The following is a 14915-nucleotide window of genomic DNA, read 5'->3' on the forward strand; positions in this document are numbered from 1 at the left end:
GAGGAAATAGGCAACTTGCCTGTACTTAAAATAAAAAAAGTATATACCATGCACGAAATAAAGTATCAGATCAGAAAAACAGGGACAGATATTATTTCTAACTTCAATTTATATTTTATAAATCAGATAGAAATATATAAAGTAAATTAGTTGACCGTGACGTCACTCAATAAGATTTCATATTAATTCCGTATTAGCAAGTCGTTCAAAATCGTTTAGACGGTTGTTAAAAAGAAGCTGATTTGACTAGGAGGAAAGTAGCCTATTGCCTTGCGGATTGCCTCGCTCTGTGTGGACCCGGCTTATGGATAACCAATTCGGCACACATTTAAATGTCATCTCATTTGTCCGTTAAATAATATGGGAAATATGTTACCAGTACCACCATACATTTTTGATGGGATTGGTTCTACTTGGCGGGTGTTATTTAAATTCTTGTCATTAGTATTTTTTTCTGGGTTTCACTTTATTGACTAAGATTTCGTTTCGGTGGTTAGAAACGTGGCTTAGAAAGTAAAACTTGATACTTTCGTGCCTGACCGCTATTGGACCTGTAAACGATACGCTACGATTATTAAACCCATTTTATGTAAAATCCAATCGAACGAGGAACGATGGAACGAGGCCAAGGTGGTGGCTCAAGATAGAAAGGCGTGGAAGGATCTTGTGGAGGCCCTATGCACCTATGGGGTGCCTTAGGACATACAACAACAACAACAACATGTAAAATCCAATCAACAATGGTGGACATAAATATTTTAACAATATCGTACGGTATGTTTGAAATAAAGCAATTATGAACGATGCACCTTAGATGAGACATTACATGAACTCGCGACTTTTTGGTGTAAATAAATGATTTATTATCTTCATCATATGATATATAGTAACCACAATCTACTAATATCTAGAACAAACCTCGAGGAAATCTTCCTTCTTCTGAAATCTTCTCGAGGCTGAGGCGTAGGGTTAGAGCCGGCGTAGCTTTATGTGACGTTATTCGACGTAATATGCCTACTTGAAAAATAAATATTTCATTTTCATTTTTCACCTTGCAGTACCAAAATGTTTGTTACAAATGAAGGAATTAATCGTCATTTGTAATACGGTGTGTGACGAGCGGATCACATGACTGTGACTCATGAGACAATTATCTCAATGTTTTACATTTCTAATGTTTCCTTTGGTGCTATGTCGTCACACAGTATAGCATTCCTTCATTCATAATCAATACACGTTCTTTTTTCTGTAATTCATATTTCAAATTCTAATTCTACCCCTATAGTGAAATTAGTGAACCACGCATAGCGCACACAAATCATAAGAGCTTAGTTTAGTGGTTCTCAATTAACAAATAATAGCAAATAAATTACATGTATTATGTCCACCACCATAATGTCCCACATTTGAGAACAACGTCGTATTGTTCGTTTACTTTTCCTTATTTCACAGCTGCTCTTATTCAAATATTTATATTTGCACTAATTTTGTTGATTCTTCATAAGTTTCATAACCAACTTTCGTTAAACTTATTGTGGGGTCAAATCGGTTGCTATTTAGGTACTCTATCATGGATCTTCGTACGCAACGTTAAGTACCTACTCTCACATTCACGGCAGCAATAGAGCAGTAGACCGCCAAGATTATCGATTTGACGCGAGTTTTTTTTTTTGACCCAGTAGGAATCCATTATGGATCCCACCGGCCCGGGAGAAGCCAGTGGGTATGTCCGACTGTCACGGACTAAACCCCCCTGGGGTGTTCCGGGGCTCGCTGTTTTGGGTTTTGGGCACTCGGTTGCAGGCCTCCGATATTCCGTCAGCGATTTTGACGCTAGCTCCTATCTCCTAGATTGATGGTTTATATTGGTTAGAATCTGTGAGAAGAAAAAAACCCTTGATTAATGCAATCGATGTGGAGGACTGTATACTCAACACCTTATACTAATACCACTTTACAACGGTGTCCCGCAAGCAAGATGGTACCGTCTCGTTGTTTTCTTCGCGGTGCTTGCCTCTAATTCGGCCCGCTTATGTAACCGCTTTCACGGTTTCCGGCGCTCCAAGGACGGCAACACTAACTTACGCAACCACTGTTGTTTCAATGTATTTACACTTGATGGGCATGGAAAATGAGAGGGCATACTGTCATACTAAGTGGGTGATTTCCCGTTAGTTCGTCTCTGTGCGTAAAGACTAGTAGGAAACTAGCCTATTGTATGATATGATACAGAATCACTCTACTTACAAAGTTCAGAATCTTAAGGAAACATACTCTATTCCGTGAATTCCGTCTGTGCCTTGTAAACTCGTCGGCACCTCTAACCCTCCTTAGAAATAAGTACACAAAAAAAAAAAATGGCTCGTAGAAAAAGAAAGTTTGGTCCATCAGCGGAATCTCCATCCACGCAAGTGCATTTCTGCAACATCAGGGGTATACACTCCAACCTGAACGCAGTCCACTGCTATTTGGAGACTGCGCAGCCGACCTTACTGTTCCTCACGGAGACGCAGATATCCTGCCCGACGGACACATCATACCTATCGTACCCCGGCTATACACTTGAACATAAGTTCATGAGACGCGCCGGTGTATGTGTGTACGCCCGGCGGGATATATGCTGTCGCCGTCTTCAAGCCTTTGAAGACCGGGACCTGTCAGTTCTGTGGGTGCGTGTGGACTACGGCGGCCACACCCGTGTCTACGCGTGCCTATACAGGTCTCATAGCGGCAACACGGAGACAAACCGACTCTTCGAGCACCTACAATTGACGTCCGACAGAGTTCTTGAGCAGTACCCATCCGCAGAGCTGGTGATTTTGGGGGACTTTAACGCCCATCACATTGAGTGGCTTGGTTCTCGGTCCACCGACTTTGCGGGAAGGTCTGCTCATGAATTTTCTCTGGCCTATGGGCTCTCACAACTGGTACATTCTCCCACGAGAATACCAGACATCGAGGACCATACGAGCTCTTTACTGGACCTCCTGCTGACCACGCGTCCGGACGGATATTCCGTCACAGTGAATGCACCTCTCGGCTCGTCCGATCACTGTCTCGTCCGGACTAAAGCGCCTTGCGCGCGGCCTGATCCACCGCGGCCAACTAGCCTACGTCGCGTTTGGCAGTACGGGTCAGCAGATTGGGACGGATTGCGAGAGTTTTACGCTTCGTACCCATGGAGGCAGCTTTGTTTCGCATCAGATGATCCAGACTCCTGTGCGACAAATGTCGCTGAGACAATACAGCTGGGAATGGATTGTTTCATTCCCAACTCGTTAGTCGCTGCAGGAGCAAAGAAGCGACCTTGGTTTAACCGGCCCTGTAAGGAAGCTACAACACGTAAGCAAGCCGCTTACAGGGCTTGGACCAAGGCCGTAGCTGATAAGGATCCGAACGTTACTGATGTGAAACGTAACGTAAACGTAAGCTGAACGCTGCCTCGAGGTCTAGTAAAAAAGCTATTGCCAGAGCAAAGTTCGATTTTGTCGGCAGATTTGGTGAGAAACTCGCAGGCTACCCATCCGGGAGTCGCGCTTTCTGGTCTCTTGCCAAAGCTGCCGAGGGGAACTTTTGTCGGTCGTCTTTACCACCACTGCGAAATGCTGACGGTAATCTGGTCTATAGTGCAAAAGAGAAAGCCGATCTTCTAGGTACTCTTTTTGCCTCGAACTCGACTGTGAGCGATGACGGTAGCACCGTGCCACCTACCATACCGCGGTGCGCACACTCCATGCCGGAAATCCGCATCTCCCAGAAGGATGTTCGGCGGGAGCTACTGTCCTTAAACGTTCACAAGTCGAGCGGGCCAGACGGCGTACCTGCAGTTGTGCTCAAACGCTGTGCTCCAGAGTTGTGTCCCGTGCTAACGCATCTCTTCACGCTTTCTATTAGCAAACGGGAAGTTCCATCTTCGTGGAAAACGGCCCTTGTGCACCCTGTCCCAAAAAAGGGCGACAGATCGGATCCATCAAACTATAGGCCTATCGCTATTACCTCCCTTCTCTCTAAGGTCATGGAGCGTGTAATTAACTCGAAGCTCCTTGGATACCTAGAAGAACACGATCTAATAAGCGACCGCCAGTATGGCTTTCGCCACGGTCGCTCTACTGGTGATCTTCTAGTGTATCTAACTCACCGCTGGGCTTCGGCCATTGAGAGTCAAGGTGAGGCATTGGCAGTTAGCCTAGATATAGCGAAGGCATTTGATCGGGTCTGGCATAGGGGCCTTTTGTCGAAGTTACCATCTTATGGACTGCCCGAGGGATTATGCAAATGGATTGCCAGCTTTTTGTCCGGCAGACGCATACGAGCCGTAGTAGACGGTAGCTGCTCCGATAGCATGGACATAAACGCTGGCGTCCCGCAAGGTTCTGTGCTATCCCCAACGCTGTTCTTGCTGCATATCAATGACATGTTGTCTATCGGCGACATCCATTGCTATGCGGATGACAGTACTGGGGATACATTTTACACGGGCCGTGCTAATATCCCTCGTTCAGTGGTGCTAGAAAGTCGTGAAAAGCTTGTGTCGGACATCGAGAGGATTCTGTCCGGAGTCTCGGTGTGGGGTCGGGACAACCTAGTCTGTTTCAATCCCACTAAGACACAGGTGTGTGCGTTCACCGCTAAGAAAACCCCATTTACTGTGGTTCCACAGTTTCAAGGCACAGCCCTTACCTTGTCAGGAAGTATTGGGATCCTCGGAGTCGACATTTCGAGTAGCGTCCAATTCCGTTGTCACTTGGAAGGGAAAGCTGCGTTGGCATCCAAAAAGCTCGGTGTGCTCAACAGAGCGAGGGGATACTTTACTCCGGGGCAAAGACTGCTCTTGTACAAGTCGCAAGTTAGACCCCACATGGAGTACTGCTGTCACCTTTGGGCAGGAGCACCTGGATACCAGCTTGGACCCTTTGACTCGATCCAGAGACGCGCTGTACGAATTGTCGACGATCCCAAACTCACAGGCGGTATTGAACCCTTAAGTCTAAGGAGGGACTTCGCCTCCTTATGTGTGTTCTATCGCCTGTACAATGGGTTGTGTTCTGAAGAACTGTTTGACATGATGCCAACGGCCACTTTTTATCATCGCACCGCTCGCCATCGACAGGGCGCTCATCCACACACCTTGCAACCTAAATGGTCGCGCACCGTGCGGTTTCAGAGGAATTTCCTCCCACGAACGCTCCGGCTGTGGAATGAGCTCCCTGTCGAGGTATTCCCGATGAACTACAGTATGGGGTTCTTCAAAAAAGGAGTGTACAAGTTTCTAATGGGTCGGCAACGCGCACGTGACACCCCTTGAGTTGCGGGCGTCCATAGGTTACGGTGACCGCTTTCCATCAGGCGGGCCACCGTCGTGGTATAAAAAAAAAAAAAAAAAAAACTGTTGCTGATTTAACTTTTGGGAAACTAACTTGTAAGAAACGAGTAGGTAGACACATAATGCTAAAATGATAAACGATGCGAATAATCGTGCAGAGTATTGTATATTGTATACTAGTAAGTACGTAAAGTTGTAGTAACCTCCATTACACTTAGCGCCTCGTCTGAACGCGCACGAATACCTACAACTAGGGATGTACCGACTAGTCGGGAAAGCCGACTATCCGCCCACTTTTGTAGTCGGCGAGATTAGTCGGCGACTAGTCGGCAAAAAAGGCCGATTAGTCGGCACTGCATAAGTGATAGAAAAACAGTACAAAAATAAATCAACAGGTGATGTGGTTGTATTATGTACCAATTCGTTGTGGGTTACCCTATGTCACGCTTTTTTGTATCCCTTTGTCACATTTAGTATGACCCCCCCCCCCCCCTCCCCCTTACACTGTGACGTAATATATGGATGACGCCTTAGTCAAAACAACAAATATCTGTGATCATCATAGAAATAAATGTCCTTCTTAGGTCTTAGGACTATCAATTTCATAGGCAGGATCACTAATTCACTACCTACTATGCCAAACCGGTTGTTAAAAATGAAAAATTCTTCTCACAGACCTTTGAACCTGTAAAAAACAGAACTAAAAAAACATGAAAAGCGCGAACGAAGGACCAAAAATGACATTCAAAATGTGAATATAGTAGAAAAAACTGTTTTGGCCGACTAGCCGACTAATCGGCTACCCCAGCGCTGACTAGTCGGTAGTCGGCCTAGTCGGCCAAATCAATAGTTGTAGGTACGTTCCTACCTACAATCTTACGGAGAACCGAAGTTTCTTTATTACTTACATAAGTATATTAAGTATGAATGTAAAGGCCATTGCCGATTTTTGCCAATATACCTTTTTCTAGTGGTTTTTGTACTGATATGCAAGTTGCTATTAGATACCTTCCAAAAAAAATCATGAAAAACTCACAGGAAATATTGGAAATTTAAGTTTATGGAATAGATAGGTTCAATTTCTATACAAGCATGAAGAAAGTTTTGTTTGTTTTTAGATTTTGTCCTGTCTTAAAAAATAAAAAATTTGGAAATTTTCCCTCGGCACATCAGTATTCAGTAGGTTTTTGACATTTTGGAGAGCTTTGTCTTGGGTTCTTGGGCCATCAATGATTGGTTGAGTAACAGAACATAATAAGCATGCCCATTTAAGCTCACGGTGTATACAAAGTGCCAGCACTAGAAATAAAAAATAGTAACTTAGAAACAGAAAAAAAATTGTAATTAGGTGTACACAGAGGGGGCAGAAGTATGTGATTACCCTGTAGCCCTGTACTATATTTTGTTTAAATAAAATATGCCAATAACGAGCAACACTGAGGGCCCTCGAACAGATTTGATGCCCCTTACTTAGGGCCTGGCCACATGGGCGCGTTGCGGCGACGCACCGCAAAAATTCTGCGTTGCGTTGCCGCGCCGCCAGTTTTTGCGGCAGGAAATCTGCGGCGCGGCACCGCGACGCAAGAACTCGCGGTGCGTCGACGCACCGCAAAAACTCGCGGCGCGGCACCGCAACGCAGAATTTTTGCGGCGCGTCGCCGCGCCGCCAAAACTGGCAGTGCGTCGCCGCGCCTCGATAACTAATTAACTATACACAGTGCAGAACTTCACGATCAGTCTTTATCCAGACATGGATCCCATTACGCGCATTCTGCTCTTGCTCGTATTACGGAGGCGCTTAAAAAAAAGGAGACGAAAAGAAGATGCTGGGTCAACCCATATATATATATATAAAATGAATAATGACGGAACTCATTTTGAAAGGAAATATGCGGCATTAAAAAGACAAGTGAAGTGAAGTTCAAAGAATATTTCAGAATGACAATAGCAAGTTTCGAAGAACTGGTCTTTAAAATCTCACCTCGAATAAAAAAACGTTATATATTTAGAAAACCTGTCGGACCTCTGGAGATGCTGAGATTAACTAAATATGCCGAATACCGAATATTTACCGAATATTCGGCCCATCTCTAATGTCGACAAAGGACGAAAGGACAGCCTTATAGACAGCAGGCAGGCAATTATGGTCGCGCGATAAATGATAAAAATATCAGGCCGTCCCTATCGCACTATTTGTAAGTGCGATAGGGACTAGGGACGGCCCGATGTTTTATCATTTATCGCGCGACCATGATTGCCCTGCAACTTCTTATTGCTATCGGTGTCGAGTACTTATCCAAGTTAGGTATCTATTTTAAATATGACGGTGTAATTGTGTGCAGTACAGTACCTACAAAAAAAATGGTACAGAAATTAAAAATAATTACAGTACGCTGAACCAAAATAATAATATTACTTACAATACTATATATCATATCATTTTCCTCAGAGCATTTTTCCTGTCTTTGTGTATACTATCTACGGTTGGCAACCCTACGGCCGTTTTCACATTATCCGATCCGATATCGGATATAGGATGGATGTAAAATGTAAGATTTACGCGCTTCCAGGTTTTTATTTATGTATTTAATAGATCATTATTACTAAAAAACGATATAAAACGCAAAAATTGCGGATTTAATGCAGATGGCACTCTCCTAGAACAGTTTTTGTCCGAGGCACCACCGAACTGCCGATATCGGCAGGACGCTTCCGACATCTTTGGCATGCCGGACCCCCCGCCAGCTGTCGGCCGATAATATTTATGTGTGTGCGTATATAATGTAGGTATACGTTTGTAGTGTAGTGTGCGTGACAAAAATGGCGTCTATTAAACAGCTGCTGTTAATGATGAATTTCTGTTGAAAACAAAAAGATTGTAATTCATCGGTCCGAATTGCGGATACTAATTTTTTCATCTTTTAGTAGATATAGTTAAATGTAAAATTATAAGTATTTATTTTACTTGCCGCTCTTGAGTATTTTTATGCTCGTTATTTTAATTTTACAATAAAATATTTGAAATATAGTGCTTATAATTATTAAATATAAAACTTTTTAAAAATATTTTTTGATACAAAATCATACTTCATTGATTTGGAACAATAACGTTTTATCGGACCGACATCCGACACTATCGGAAGCGTTTATCGGATGTAGGATGTCGGTCCGACACCCGATATCGGATCGGATAATGTGAAAACGGCCTACACCGCTCAATGTGGCATTTGCACGATACAGCAACGTGCCGCGGCGGCCGGCCGTGTCGCAGTTGTTAGCTAAGCCTTGGTGCGTAGCCAAATGGCACAAACGCTCACGAACCGCTCACGAAACGAAGCGCTAGTAGATATCTATCCCTATCGCTCTTGCCTATTGGCGCGACAGAGCCGGACTACGTTTCGTTTTCGTTTGGCGTCGGAGAAATGCCATTCGGCTACGGGGCCTTGTGTGCGTGCGTGATGACACGATTCGCTGGTTGTTCTTTTAGGTATTTAAGTACTTTTAGGTATTTAAGACGCTACAGGAGCGAAAATGGAAAGGAAAGGGAGCCCTTTCAATTTGGGAATTTTAGTTAAATATACTAGTGTTATTAACTAGATTTATCGAAAAAAATTGTCCATTCAGAACAACTCAGTTAAAAGATATTGCGAAAAAATTCTTTAAAATCGAGGTTCCGCTCTCGACTGTTTCCTCCTTCAAAACTTAATGAATCGTAAGTGCGTTTTCACATTATCCGATCCGATATCGGATGTAGGACCGATATCCCATACATTACAGGCGCCATCTTGTATTTTTTCCATTGAAATCCTTATGACATCCGATATCGGATCGGATAATGTGAAAACGGCCTAACAGAATTTAATTACTAACAAAAATAATTGATTAGTCTATAATTTGGATGTTTAGATTATTGCAATACATTAAGACGCTACGGGAGCGAAAATGCTAAAATGGAAAGGAGTCCCCCTTTCAATTTGGGAATTTTAGTTAAATATACTTACTAGTTTTATTAACTAGATTTATCGAAAAAAAAATTTCCATTAAGAACAACTCAGTTAAAAGATATTGCGAAAAAATCTTTGAAATCGAGGTTCCGCTCTCTTTTCCTCCTTTAAAACTTATTTAAACGGAACGAAATTTGAGAATCTGAATAATTTAAAATGAAATAATCTGTGTCGGACCGTTTAGATTTTTTGGACAATTGTTACCGATCTTGAGTATCCCTTTTTCGAGCCATATTGAAAAATGCCGTTTTTAGAAATTTTTGATTGGATCTAGCATTTTTAAAATAAGAATAGCAAAAAATATCAAAACGGTCCGACTCAGAAAAAAAAAAAAAATCTGTGTCGAAAAAATCATTGCTCTATCTTCAAAAACCAAGGAGGAAATAGTCGAGAGCGTTTGTATGGAGAACTGACCTGTATCGTATCGTCTTAAGAAATCTGATTTCAAAGGTTTAGGTAGGAAATCTAATCATCAATATTATTGCAATGTAAAATTATTTTTTTCTTTTTTCTCCGTGTTTTCTAACGCGCTTATTTTTAGGAAGTGGTTTTTTTTTTTTTATTTATTTATTTGAGAAACAAACAGTCGTTTACAAATATTGTTACAATTTTTTCTTAAATCTAGACTTGGAGTTTCCTTATTTTTTACAATATTGCAGTCTATATAAAAATACTACTTTCATGGGTAGATTCACGAGAGCCAGGCAATAGTCTATATTTTTATAATTATTATATTAACATCAAGTTATTCTCGCCAAGATTCGCGAATCGTCCCATTTTTTTATTTGGTTTAATAATATTTGTGTTTTACCATATAAGTGTTTTGGTTGTATTACACTGTAAGCTTATATGTGAAATAAACGAAATTGAAATTGAAAAATTGAAATAGGTGTAGGTACATGAAGATTATAAAACTATGTGGGTAGGTACTTAAATGTAAAAAATTATGGGTACTAACATAATTACCGGCATTACGAGAACAGTAATTTAGAAAATTAATGACCGAAAATACATTTTATTGAATTAATGGAACTGTTAAACAAATCAATTTGATAAAGTTTTTCATTTTCGTTAAATAATTTACAAACACGTCTTATAAATACATTTTGTACATAGCATGTTCTACTAAAAGGAATGGAAAATATTTTCTTCTTCTGACAAAGGCGCTGACGTCTACGAGGAACTTTTAAATTAATTTGCTGTAATAGTTGGGGGACATCTAACACATTGTTCATAATTTTGAAAAGTAGGACAGAATCTTCACAGTCTCGTCGACTAGAGAGAGTTTGGAGTTTATGATGTGCCAACGAATCATTATAGTTAAGGTATGTGTGACTGGTTCTGAAATCAAGGGTTCTAACAAATTTCTTTTGGATTCGTTCTAGTCTCTCAATATGTACCTTATGATAGGGTTTCCAAACTGCGCAGGCAAACTCGAGATGACTGCGAACAAAACTGTTGAAAAGGATTTTATAAGTTACAATATTTTTGAAAGGCTTTCCTACACGTAAAACAAAACCCAGTTGCTTGTAGGCTTTTTTTACAATCGAGTCTAAATGAGGTACAAATGTTAGTTTTGAGTCCATAATGACTCCAAGATCCCGAATTTGTGTTACTCTACTCAAATTATGGTTACCTATTGTTAAATTATAGTTAATATTATGTTTTTTCTTTGAAAAATTGATTACGTAACATTTATTCAGGTTTAAAAATAATTTATTTTCAGTACAAAAGGCCTCAAGATTTAACAAGTCTTCTTGGAGCAAATGATAATCTTCGACTGAATTAATTATTTTATAGATTTTGGTATCATCCGCGTAGAGTAGCACTTTTGAGTTTTTAATATATTTGTCTATATCATTAATAAAAAGCGTAAATAGTAAAGGGCCCAAATGAGATCCCTGTGGTACTCCGGAACTAATAGACCTCCATTGCGAAGCATAACCTGCCAGAACAACACATTGGGTCCGATTTTCTATGTAAGATTTAATCCAACGGAATAAGTCTCCGTGTATTCCGAGGTGCCAAAGCTTGAGTAAAAGTGTGTTGTGACATATCTTGTCAAAAGCCTTGGCGAAGTCAGCATACACGGCCTCTACAGATGCGCCTCCATCCATAGCTACTAAAACGTCATTTGTGAATGTTAATAAATTTGTGTCTACCGAACGACCCTTGAAGAAACCGTGTTGATTAAGGCTAATATGATTTTTGACTACTTGGGTAAGTTGCATTGTGACAATTTTTTCGAAAATTTTGTTAAACTGGCATAATTTAGAAATTGGTCTATACTGTTCAATATTTTGGCTAATTTGGCCCTTAGGAATAGGAGTTACGAAAGCTTTTTTCCAAATTTCGGGAACGTAACCATTTTTAATCGATTTTTGGAAAATAATAGTAAGTGGGTAAGATAAATTTGCTGAGCAATTTTTTATAAGAATTGGATGGATACCATCAGGGCCAGCGCCTTTATTAGTATTAATTGTGTTTAATAGCCTATGGACAGTGGCGCGGTTAATATATATACTACTTATATCAATTATGGGTTCAGTGGGTGGCACCAAAGTATCAATTTGAAAATTACTAAGATTTGACTGTTCAAAAACAGAGTGAAAGTGATCGTTAAACCAATTACAAATTTCGGCACCATCTGAACTAGTGATATCTTTGTATTTCATAGTCTGTGGCATTTTATTTTTGGTATTGATAGACTTAATATACGACCAGAAATAGTTTGGATATGATTTAATTTTATTTTCGGCGTAAGAAATATAACCGTTATAACATTGCAATTCCATTTTTTGTGCCCGTTTGCGTAATATTTTAAAGGACTCATATTCCAGAGGATTACGATATTTTTTCCATAATCTGTGAAACTTGCGCTTTTCACTTAGCAACTTTCTTAATGGTTTGGTATACCACACGGGGACGGACGTTGACACATTAATCTTTCGCTTGGGGATGTGATCATTAATTAACCGATTTAAAATGTCGTAAAATTTTTTGACACAGATTGTTAATTAAATCATTGTTTTCAAATAGCGAGTTCCAATTTTGTTTAGATAATTCTAAGTTAATTTTTTTATAGTCGCCACTATTAAAATTATGAACACAACAAGGATTCGGCTTAAGAGTGGGTTCAAACGTTAACATAATATCTATAACTATCGCCTTGTGATGGTTATCCTCAAATGTGAGTGGCTGGTCACATGCCGCGACTGTACACTCTGTACTGCACAAAATAAGGTCGAGAATGCGATGGTTAATATTATGTACACAGTTAAATTGTTTCAACTCAGTAAAAGATAAGAAATCGTGCAATATTCTTGTTGTGTGAGTGTGTCCCGTCATTAAAAGCATTCCCGAGGACGAATGTGCCTGCCATTCAGCCTCTGGTATATTAAAATTCGCCCTGGTCGAACGGAACCGATACCCATACACAATCGCAAAAGGCGCGCGGCGGCACAGGCCAATCACGGCGCACCGGCTGATAGCGAGCGCGCACGGCCACAGCTGAGCCACCACCTCGCATCGCACCACTTTCCTCCGCCGATCGATCGCATCGAAAAACACTAAAACTGGGATCAAAAAATTCGCCATCAAAAAAATCTGAAGTTAGCCAGGTTTCCGTCAAACAGATGAAGTCGTAATCAGATTGAGCCACATTAGAAAAAAAATCAATAGCCTTCGTTCGTAGTCCCCTCACATTTTGGTAATAACCGTTAAAAATTGTATTAACTATTTTCAATTAGTAAAAGGATTTCCAAATATGATATAAGATTAATTGATTCCATAGCGCTAGTCAGAAAAATAAAATGTAGGTTTATCTTCGTCACACTGTTATAGTTAATGAAAAATATATTATATTGAGAGGACGTGCATGCATAGTATTTACGTAGTAGAACAGAAAAAATAAATCGACGTACATACAATAAAATGTTTAAACTATCAAGAGAGTTACGTTTATATTGAGTGCATATTAAACCGGTATAGAATATGAGTGTAGGTATCAAACTGCAGAACATAACAGAGAAGTAATAGTACACCAACAAATATATAGTTGATAGTAATGTAAATAGTCACTTAATCTTATTTAAATCAGATTCGTTACTTATTGTTATAACTCTGCTGTGGTCGGTTTTTCGAACGAAAATTTTGCAATCGCGAATCCAAAGAAAAGAATAATTATGTTCCAGCCGCAGTTGTCTAGCCTTCTTCAATAGTAACTTGTTAGCCGTTTTTTTCATGGTTTGTTTAAGGTACACACCGACATGTTGTAAACATTTTTTAGTTTTTCGTAAGTTAGTCGTTAACGGTGGTCTACAGCTAAAATTGATCTACGACAGAAATGATCTGTACATATTAAAGTAAGTAGGGAAGAAAACCGCCATGCTGAAGTGTATTTGTGCATGCCACGTCTGGTCTGTCGCATGCATGGTGAGACGACTTGGACGCCTTTATGAGTGACTGCATGGCCGGAAAAATAACACCAGAGGGAGTTGAGGAAATCAAGGGGAGAGGCCTTTGCCCAGCAGTAGGGCACTATAACGGGCTAATTAAAAAAATCTGTACCAGTTTAATTTTAATCTATTTTTAAGAAAATTTCCTTGAAAGAGCAACCGGCCGCCCGTATCTCTAGCGAGGACCGATTGACTCTCAACAATGACTAAAATAGAAAAAAAAAAAAAAAAACTAAAATGTAGATTCTAGCGAAAAAACGTACCTAGGTTTTTCCAGTTCAACATTATTTTTAGCTGCAAGCCACTATTTACGATTTAGCCGATTTAAATAAAACTTGCCTACTAAATTATCCATTTGCATATTGATCGTAGTGAAAACACGTACGAAAACGACGTACGTTTTTCTGTTTTACTTTTTTAAAGGCACAGGTCACACGTTTTTCATCAAATTTATATCGTACCGTTTTAGTTTTTTGGCTAATTGTTACCAATCTTGAGTATCACTTTTTTTGCGCCATAATGAAAAAGGCAGTTTTTGGAAATTTTTGATTGACTCGAGCGTCTTTCAAAATAAAAATATCAAAACGTTCCAACACAGATAAGATTAATAATTAATAACAATCTGACTGGGAACAAATCAAATTATTTTATTGAATATTTTTTTGATTTGTTATTTAATAACCTAACAATAAAATTAAAATTTTGAAAAAACTCCCGACCGCGACATAGTGGACTGATTTTCATGAAACATGGCTAAGAACACTCCCGACTAACTCAGCTTTCAGACAAAAAAACTAAATTTAAATCGGTTCATCCGTTCGGGAACTACGATGCCACAGCCACACACACACACAGACAGACAAACAGACAAATAGACAGACAGACACGTCAAACTTATAACACCCCTTCGTTTTTGCGTCGGGGGTTAAAAATAGTCTTTCGCTATATGTATAGTAATGCTGCAAATGGATTCATATAGGAGGTGCAAGCACTAATTGTTGCCTTGGGCCTTGTCGTTTTTTCTTTCGTGTATGATGTCTATTTCAATTTATAGAATAATCTGTGTTGAAAAAATCAGTCTACCTTCAAAAACCAGGGAGCAAATAGTCGAGAGCGTTGGTATGGAAATTG

General features: G+C 40.0%; 1 protein-coding gene across 3 annotated transcripts in view; it reads left to right on the forward strand.

The window, feature by feature from the left end:
* The window catches only part of LOC125226889 (ras-related protein Rab-5B), a 54221-nt gene that overhangs the window by 17773 nt on the left and 21533 nt on the right, over positions 1–14915 (forward strand). The window lies entirely within an intron of this gene.

Source organism: Leguminivora glycinivorella, chromosome 6, assembly GCF_023078275.1.
Source record: "Leguminivora glycinivorella isolate SPB_JAAS2020 chromosome 6, LegGlyc_1.1, whole genome shotgun sequence".
Classification (NCBI taxonomy): Eukaryota; Metazoa; Arthropoda; class Insecta; order Lepidoptera; family Tortricidae; genus Leguminivora; species Leguminivora glycinivorella.